This window comes from Zingiber officinale, chromosome 4B (genome assembly GCF_018446385.1).
Source record: "Zingiber officinale cultivar Zhangliang chromosome 4B, Zo_v1.1, whole genome shotgun sequence".
Lineage (NCBI taxonomy): Eukaryota > Viridiplantae > Streptophyta > Magnoliopsida > Zingiberales > Zingiberaceae > Zingiber > Zingiber officinale.
This window is the reverse complement of record NC_055993.1, coordinates 115,067,156-115,076,280: the sequence shown is the minus strand read 5'-3', so window position 1 is coordinate 115,076,280 and position 9,125 is coordinate 115,067,156. Positions and strand designations below refer to the sequence as shown.

Below are 9,125 nucleotides of genomic sequence, written 5' to 3'. Positions count from 1 at the left end.
AAAAACGTGATACCGACCGTCCCAAGTGGAGTTCAACAGTAATTCAAATTGAAAGTGTGGATGGGAGCGTGATGAAATTTCATGTACTTAACAACTAAGTCAGCCCTGATAATCTTTAACCAAACCAATAAATCCTATAAAAGAGAGATAATTTCCGACAAATATCTCTGGCCAAAGGTTTTACTCTTTTCGGTGAATCTAGACTTTTTAACCTTCTGAAATACAAATAGACTTTTCACCGACTAACCAGTAAATCGAGCCCGTACAAAGGGTTCCTGAATAGAACGCAGATTGCATCATAGATCTAATTATTAGAAAAAGCATAACGGAAAAACATACATATATAATGCCAAGATCCATTGTAGTAATTAACAATTGATCGGCTTGCTGTGCAAGACGACGGTCTCGACGGTGATTCCAGGGCCGAAGCCTAAGAGGACGCCCCAGTTGAAACCCTCGCCGGTGGTGGCCTTCCCCTCCTCCGCCGACTTGCGCCGCATCTCGTCCAGAATGAACAGACCGCAGACGCTGGACATGTTGCCATACTCGCTGAGCACCTGCCGCGTCGCCGTCATCTTCTCCTTCTCCAGCGCCAGCTTGGCCTCGACCTGGTCCAGGATGGCGGGCCCCCCCGGGTGGGCAATCCAGAAAATGGAGTTCCAGTCGTCGATCCCCAGCGGCGCAACGCCTCCACCAGGCTCTTCTCGATGTTCTTGGAGATGAGCCCCGGCACGTCCTTGAGCAGGTGGAAGGTGAGTCCCACCTCCCGCAGGTGCCCGCCGATGGCCCCCTCCGAGTCCGGCAGGATCGTCTGGCTCGCCGACACCAGCTCGAACAGAGGCCGCTCTGTTTCCAGGTGCGGGTCCGCCCCCACGATCACCGCCCCTGCTCCGTCTCCGAACAGAGCCTGCCCCACCAGGTTGTCCAGGTGCGACTCCGACGGCCCGCGGAACGTCACAGCCGTGATCTCGGAGCACACCACCAGCACGCGCGCGCCGCGGTTGTTCTCCGCCAGGTCCTTGGCCAGGCGGAGCACCGTGCCGCCGCCGAAGCAACCTTGCTGGTACATCATGAAGCGGTTTACCGAGGGGCGGAGGCCGAGGAGCTTGGTGATCTGGTAGTCGGCGCCCGGCATGTCTACGCCGGAGGTGGTGCAGAAGATGAGGTGAGTGATCTTGGATTTGGGCTGCCCCCATTCCTTGATGGCCTTCGCCGCCGCCTCCTTCCCCAGCTTCGGCACTTCCACCACCGCGATATCCTGCCGCTCGTCCAGCGACGGCTCCATGTACGCGCACATATTCGGGTTCTCACTCAGCATCTCCTCCGTCAGGTGCATGTATCGCTTCCGTATCATCGACTTGTCGCCTGAACTAGAAATAATTATATTCATATAATAACAAAATAAACATATGAATGAAAAATAGTAGCAACGAACGTACACATTCTTTTAAACTTCGCCTTGAGCTCAGTGAGGTGCTCGCTCTTGGTCATGCGGAAGTAGTAGTCCGCGTAATCAGCCTGGTAGACGACGTTGGCTGGAGTGGCCGTGCCGATGGCCAGAACCGCCGCCGGACCCTCCGCCCGCTGACTCCGTCGGATCTCCTGGACTTTGGCCATCGTAATATACGTGTGTGTATACCTACCGCTGCACCGCCGCTTGCCGGAATCTACTACTTATGGGAATTTATAGACAATGAAAAGAAGAGTAGGGGACGGATAATGTGGCACGTCGGCTGTGTTCGGTTTAGTGCACCCGCTCGCCATGAGGCTTACCCAAGGGTGGAGCCACTCTGGTAATTTTTTCCTTGGATTCGGGCTGCTGTGGGAAAAATTTGAAATGAAGATGATGGATATGAAAAATATTATCTTTATCTTCCAAATATTATTATTATTATTATTATTATTATTAAATAATAATAAATTTTTAAAAAATATTAATAATAGTGTTAATAGTAATATTAAAATTTTTAAAAATATTAATAATAATATTATTATTAATATTGATAATAATAATAATAATAATTAAATTTAGAGATCTGTTCAATTTTTTTTTTGAATTTACTCGATGATTGGATAAGATCTGAAGATCTGAATACATGATTAAAAAAACTCTAAGCACTGAAATCGAAATACAGACACCCCATGTTCATAAAAATTAATTTAAGCATAAAATAATTTATCCAAATATTTCATAAAATGCATTCTAATCTCAAAATAGCAGGACACATCTCGCTAGAAGTGGGTCTGATGATCTGTCACGTCACGAACCGTTGTATTTTTTTAATTTACTTGACGATTGAATAATATCTGAATACATGATTAAAAAAAGGAAAAATTTACCCTAACTCCTCCGTCATAATTTAAATTTTACGTACAGCCTTAAATATTTTAAAAAATTTATATTTACTCCCTAATTAAATATAATAAAAATCAATTTTTATTTAATTATTCTTTATATTTTTATATAAAAATTTTAAAAATAAATATAATTTATTTTTAATTTAACATATTAAATTAAAATTTAATATATTTTCTAATAAATTGATCATGATTTTTTAAATGATCCTCAATTATATAAAAAATATATTAAATTCTTTTCAAATGATACTGAATTTAATAATAATTATATTAAATAGAAAAAAATTATCATCAATTTAATAAAAAATATATTCGATTTTAATTTATAGTGTTAAATTTTAAAAAATATATATTTATTTTTAAATTTTTTATATAAAAAATATAAAAGATAATTAAATAACAATATTTAGAAATTTGAAATAATAAAATTTTATATACAGAGTGGAGTGAAAATAAAATTTGTTAGAATGGATAAAGATTTTTCTTCAATTTACTTTAAAAAAAACTACACATATTTTTGGAAATATCTCTACGCATTGTTCTGAAGAAGGCTATAGCTCGTGGCGGGACCATCGCCACTTTCGGCCCCTTGGCCATTACAGGTCGCGTCAGCCCACGACCATGGCAGTCATTTTGCAGTCAGTGAAATCGCGGCCGCTCGTTGGCGATAGGGTCTGATGGTCATGATCTCCTGTGAGCATGTTGCTCACACTATGATTGTCTAAATGGTTTTTTTTTCTAAATGTTATTGTCAAAAAGAAATTAAAAAATATAGAAAATATAAACGGTAAAATAGAGAAAAATTCTTAATCATAATCATAATTTTGCATGCAATCCTCAATCATAAAAAATTTTGTTTCCACTTCCTGCATGTAAAACATTACTTGTTTCAACTCGTTCATGCAAATATTGTTACCTAAATTGCCCCTCAAATTTTTTAGATATTAAAAGTCTAAAAACGAGTATATTTCTGGTTAAATTCAACACTTTACACTAGAATCCAATATTTTATACTAGAATCGAGTACATTTTCTATCAAAATTAATCTTCATATTTTTTCGATACAAATAGTCTAAAAATAAGTATAATTCCTATTAAATTCAGTACATTAAACTAGAATTGAGTATATTTTCTATTAAATTGAACATACTTTTTTCATGCTTAATATAATTCCTTATAAATTCAACATCATTTACTATTTAAAGAAAATCTAGTATATTTTTCATCCAATTGAGTATTATTTAAAGAAAATCTAGTATATTTTCTATCCAATTAAGGTGAAAAAAGAATCATACTCAATTTGATAAAAAATATACTAGATTCTAATTTAATGTACTGAATTTAAGAGGAAGTATACTGATTTCGGACTTTTTATACCTAAAAGTATCATGGGTAATTAGGTAAATATGTTTGACTAGGGAGTGAAAATAAAGATTTTTATGAATGGAAACTGCATGCAAAGATTTATTTGTCAATAGGGATTGCATGCAAATTTTTCCAAATATAAACAGGCTTTTCTGCTAATATGAAAGTCAGTCGTGGGTTTTTGACATTTTTAAACTCGAATGTGTGATACGGTAAATTGACTAAAATTTAAGGGTTAATAACTTTAAACCCCCTTACATTTTATAGCAGGTTGCATTTTGTACCCCCCCCCCCCCCCCCCCTTCTATTTAAAAAACTACACTTAACCCCCCTTTGACATAAGTAAAAAAGAAAAAAAATAAATGACCAAAATACCCCTAAACTAAATCAAACTTTTAGAAGAAAATGAAAAATAGAAATAAAAATAATCCCGTAAGATCGTTAAAAACTTAACCTTAACCCAACCTGATTTATATATAAGCCCAAAAGTTTTTAAACCCACGTGATTCACCCTCGCCCCCCTCTCATGTGGGTAACGATCCAACAGTTTGTACAAATCAGGTTATTCTTGTTCATTTAGAAATAAAATATTTAGTATATTTTTTAAATTCAATGGTGGTTGACAATGATTCCTTAGTTGATAAGTTGTATAAATTAAACATCTTAACTCCTACGGTTGATAATGTGATTATGTATAGTATAGATACGAAACACAAATTCATTGCTAATAATTCTTCCATATTGTGACATAAGCGTTTAGGACATATATTTAAACAACACCTAGAAAGGTTAATGTCACATGGAATTTTTTATTCTCTTGACATGTCAGATTTTGATGTCTGCATAGGGTGTGTTAAGGGGAAACTCACTAACAAAAGGATTAAGAGGACTAGTCATTGTAGTGATATTTTGGAGCTGATACATACGAACATTTATAGACCATTCCCTGAGGTATCTTATAATGAACACACATATTTTATTGGTTTCATAGATGACTACTCTTGAGTCAGCTATTTGTAATTATTCATGAGAAGTTGCAATATTTAGGCATGTTCAAAATTTTCAAAGATGAAGTTGAAAATCAACTAGATAAGAAAATTAAGGTTGTCAATCCGATCGTGGAGGTGAATATTACGGTTGATATAATGGATTAGGTAAATAATGTTCAGGACATTTTACGAATTACCTTACTAATAGTGGAGCTATGCCTTCATATACCATGTTTAGTACTCCTAGTTAAAATAGTGTAGCTGACCGATGCAAACGTACCCTAATAGACATTATGAGAAGTATGATGACTTTTACTTCTTTATCAAAGTCTTTGTGGGGTGAGACACTCAAGATTGCAGGTTATCTACTTAATAGAGTACCAAGTAAGATAGTAACTAAAACCCTATGCGAGGTGTGGACTAGTGGAATGCCTAGCATTATGCATTTACACATTTGGAATTGTCTAGCTGAGGTTGGGTCTTACAGGACAAATGAAAAAAAATTGGATTCAAGGATTGCTAGTTGTAATTTTGTAGGTTACTTTGAAAAGTCAAGTGGTTATAAATTTTATGATCTCTCTAATAGATATAGATTTTTTTTTCAAAACAAAAAAGTCAAATTCATTGAGGGCAGAGGTGTTGGTGCAATATTCCCTAGGTCAAGGTTGACCGTGTTGACTGAGCTTGAATTGAGTCAAGCTTGAGTCTTGATGTTGTGGTTTCGATGTTTGACAATACATGTAGTCAATACATGAAGATTGCAGGTGCAATTGTTCATGTGTGAAGAAGAGTCAAGTAGGTCAAGATTGACTGGATACTTGACTGGAAAGTCCTGGTGAGTGAAGCCAGGCAGATGGAAAGACTTAGTGAGTGAAGCTAGGCAGAAGGAAATCCTGGTGAGTGAAGCCAGGTGAAAGACCTAGTGAGTGAAGCTAGGCAGAAGGAAATCCTGGTGAGTGAAGCCAGGTGAAAGACCTAGTGAGTGAAGCTAGGCAGAAGGGAAGTCCTGGTGAGTGAAGTCAGGCGAGGAAATCCAGATGGTTCAAGGATGATCGGGCATCTGGTGTTGGGAAGTCCAAGTAGGTCAAAGGGATTGACCGGATACTTGGCACGAGGAAATCCAGATGGATCAAGGATGATAGGACGTCTGGTGTTGGGAAGTCCAAGTAGGTCAAAGGGATTGACCGGATACTTGGCACGAGGAAATCTAGATGGGTCAAGGTTGACCAGACATCTGGTGGAAGTTCAAGTGGGTCAAAGGGATTGACCGGACACTTGGTGAGGGTGTCCTAGCAGGTCAAAGGTGACCGGATGCTAGGCACGATGAACCAACAGGTCATGGTTGACCAGATGTTGGTTTAGGAGGCTTTAGACTTGATTTTGGGAGAAATCATGAGCTGGATCGATCAGCCGATCGATTGGCTCATACCCAATCGATCGACCGATCGATTGGGCGAGTCTTCGTGACAAGCCTCCTCCTAATCGATCAGTGGATCGATTGGGATGAGTGCACGATCGCACAGAACAGCGCTAGATCGATCGGTCGATCGATCCAGAGCCCCCAATCGATCAGTGGATCGATTGGGAGCTGCGATTTCGCGCGATAAGCCCTGGATCGATCATCCGATCGATCCAGGCAATTACCGAGAGCACAGAGGAGCTCTGGATCGATCAGCCGATCGATCCAAAGCCTCCCCGATCGATTGGGAGCAATCCAATCGATCGGGATCCGACCGTTGGCATCATATTTAGCTGTAGGCATTCGATTCCTTCGGTAGAACTTCGAGATTTCATTTCAGATCTTCACAGCAACTCCACAGCTTCTCCACAAAGTTCAGATCGCCAGTTCTTGAAGGTTCTTAGAGGTTCTTCCAAGTCAAGAGGCGGATCTACAGCTGAAGAAGAAAGTTAGGGTTAGGGTTTCCTTATGCAAACTTGTAAGCTTCTGCTTGTATTTTGTTCCCTTTCCCTTTCTTCTTGTAGTGTGAACTTGTAGGGCTTCTCCGCCTTTGGTAGTAACCATAAAGGAGTGTTATTCATAGTGGAGGGTGTGTGAGTGCGTGAATCCTTGTATTAGTCACCTCTTGTAAGGTGGATACCAAGTAAATCCTTAGTGCTAGCATTGTATGTTTTGTTTCTTGTATTTTTCCGCTGAACATCCTTGAAGAAACAAACAACGAAGAGCACGACGAGCGCACCGAGCTATTCACCCCTCCTTCTAGCTACATAATCGGTCCCAACAAGTGGTATCAGAGCAAGGTTGCTCTTCACCAGAATTATCGCCGGAAAGGGAAAAGTGCTAGAGGGTGAAGAAGTTGGAGCAAAATTCTTCAAGTCAAATATTTTATCAAGCTCAACTTCAATGGAATTCCAAGACGGACTTGGATTCGATACATGGGTGCCTCCATCATTTATTTCAACAAGCTTCGATCTTTGGAAATCAAGGATCGAGCATTTCTTGATGATGGAGATAGAGCAATGGTTTGCTCTAATGGAAGGTTTTGAGGCTCCAACAAATTCCAAGGACAAATTTCTAAAGAAGAGCAAATAGAGCCAAGAACAAGTTCAAAGGAGCAAGGCAAATGATAAAGTGACCAAACTTTTGGTCAATTTATTGCGAAGCAATATTTTGGCTCAAGTTGGAGATTTCAAGGATGCCAAGGAGCTTTGGAGCAAGTTGGCAAAGATTCATGAGATCCCCTCCACTGCACAAATTCAAGAAGAATCCAAAGAGGGTGACTCATTGGATCAAGACCAAGAGGAAGAGGACTCCGAGGTTGAGAGATGCTCAACTTCCGAAGAAAAAGTCCAAGAAGCTTCATCTTCAAAGGAGTACAATGAAAAGGACAAAGAGGGAGCATACTCTTTGTTTATTATACAAGACGAAGATGAAGAAGCCTCCACCTCTAGGATTGAGGGGGAGCAACTTTCATTGACACCGGATCAAGAAGAAGGAGAAGTCTCCACATCCGGGTCAAGAGAAGAAGAGGATGAAGAAGCTTCCACCTCCACAAGTCAAGTCAAATCTATTGGAGGAGCATCATTGTCGGATCAAGAGGAAGCCTCTACCTCCGGATCAAAAGAAGAAGATGTCATCCCTACAAGCAAAGGTATACCAATTTTAATTGTTAATAATAAAAATCATATCATATATTTTGAGTGTAGGGAGCATGGACATTATAAGAGCAAATGCCCTAAATTGGCCAAGAAAAAGAGTCAAGTGGCACAAAAGGGTAAGGAGAAGACCAAAGAGATCGCCCCCGGAACAAAGAAGAGCAAGGAGCATATCGTGTGCTTCTTGTGCAACCAAAAGGGACATTATAGGAGCCAATGTCCCAAGGGGAAGAAAACGGTCAAGGCTCATAGAGGAAGCACAACTCAAGGGGGAGCCTCCAAGGTAAAAAAGAAATGTATCATTTATTGAGCCTACCCCTTTAAATAATGGTAAAAAGCATGTTGTTTCAAATTTATATCATTTTAATGCTATTTACCATAAACATAGAAAGCATGATAGCATTAAGGGAAATCATATGTCTCTTCATGCTAAAACTACCACACCTAGGGTTAGGAAGGTAGATAAGAATTTAGGCAATAACTCTAAGAATTTTAGTTATAAGCCTAGAAATAGAAATGCTCATGGACTTAATGAAAAACCAAAAACTAAGGATTTAATGATAGAAAATCAAGTCTTGAGATCAAGGCTTGATAAAATGGAAAAGACCCTAAAAAGGATTGAAAATATCCTAAAAGGGAAAAATGAGCAAAACCTAGGTTTAGGACAACAAAAGCCATCCAATGGCCATAAAGGTTTGGGATATAAACTTAAGTCTAAGAAGGATGTAATTTCTTACCATAGGGTTCCATATAGCTATGAAACCGAGTCTAAGTCTAAGGGTCAAGTCAAAAGTACAAGGGAAGTTATCCCTAGGAGTATTTTTGCAACTAAGGTGACTAAGACTTCTAAGAAGTCTAACAAAGTCACTAAAAAGGTCACAAGGGAAGAAATCCCTAGGGTTGACCTAGAAAGTGTGACCAAGGCTTCTAAGAAGCCTAACAAGGCCACGAGGAAGGTATCTAGGGAGGTTATCCCTAGTGAATACCTAGAGCACCCAAGGAGCACCAATAGGTTTTGGGTTCCTAGAAGCATTTTCTCTACCCCATAGATGGGTTAGAGAGTGTTAACTCCGATTAGAAGGGTATATAGTTAACCCAACTTTGATGAAGTTGACATTCGGGGAGCATTTTCAAGGTTATTGTTAACCTTTGAAAATGAAAAGAATTTTTATTTACTTTTATAAGAGTAAACTGTGTCACAATTTGATAAATTGGATGATATTTTAAGTGACACAAATTGGGAAAATCATAAGAACTACCAAGTTGGGATTTTGGCATGTTCTTGGGAAATTAAAGGCA

General features: G+C 39.1%; 1 pseudogene; it reads right to left on the bottom strand.

Moving 5' to 3' along the window:
- Nucleotides 1–276: 276 nt before the first annotated feature.
- Nucleotides 277–1,689, bottom strand: LOC121976121 (annotated as a pseudogene).
- Between the last annotated feature and the right edge of the window lie 7,436 nt (nucleotides 1,690–9,125).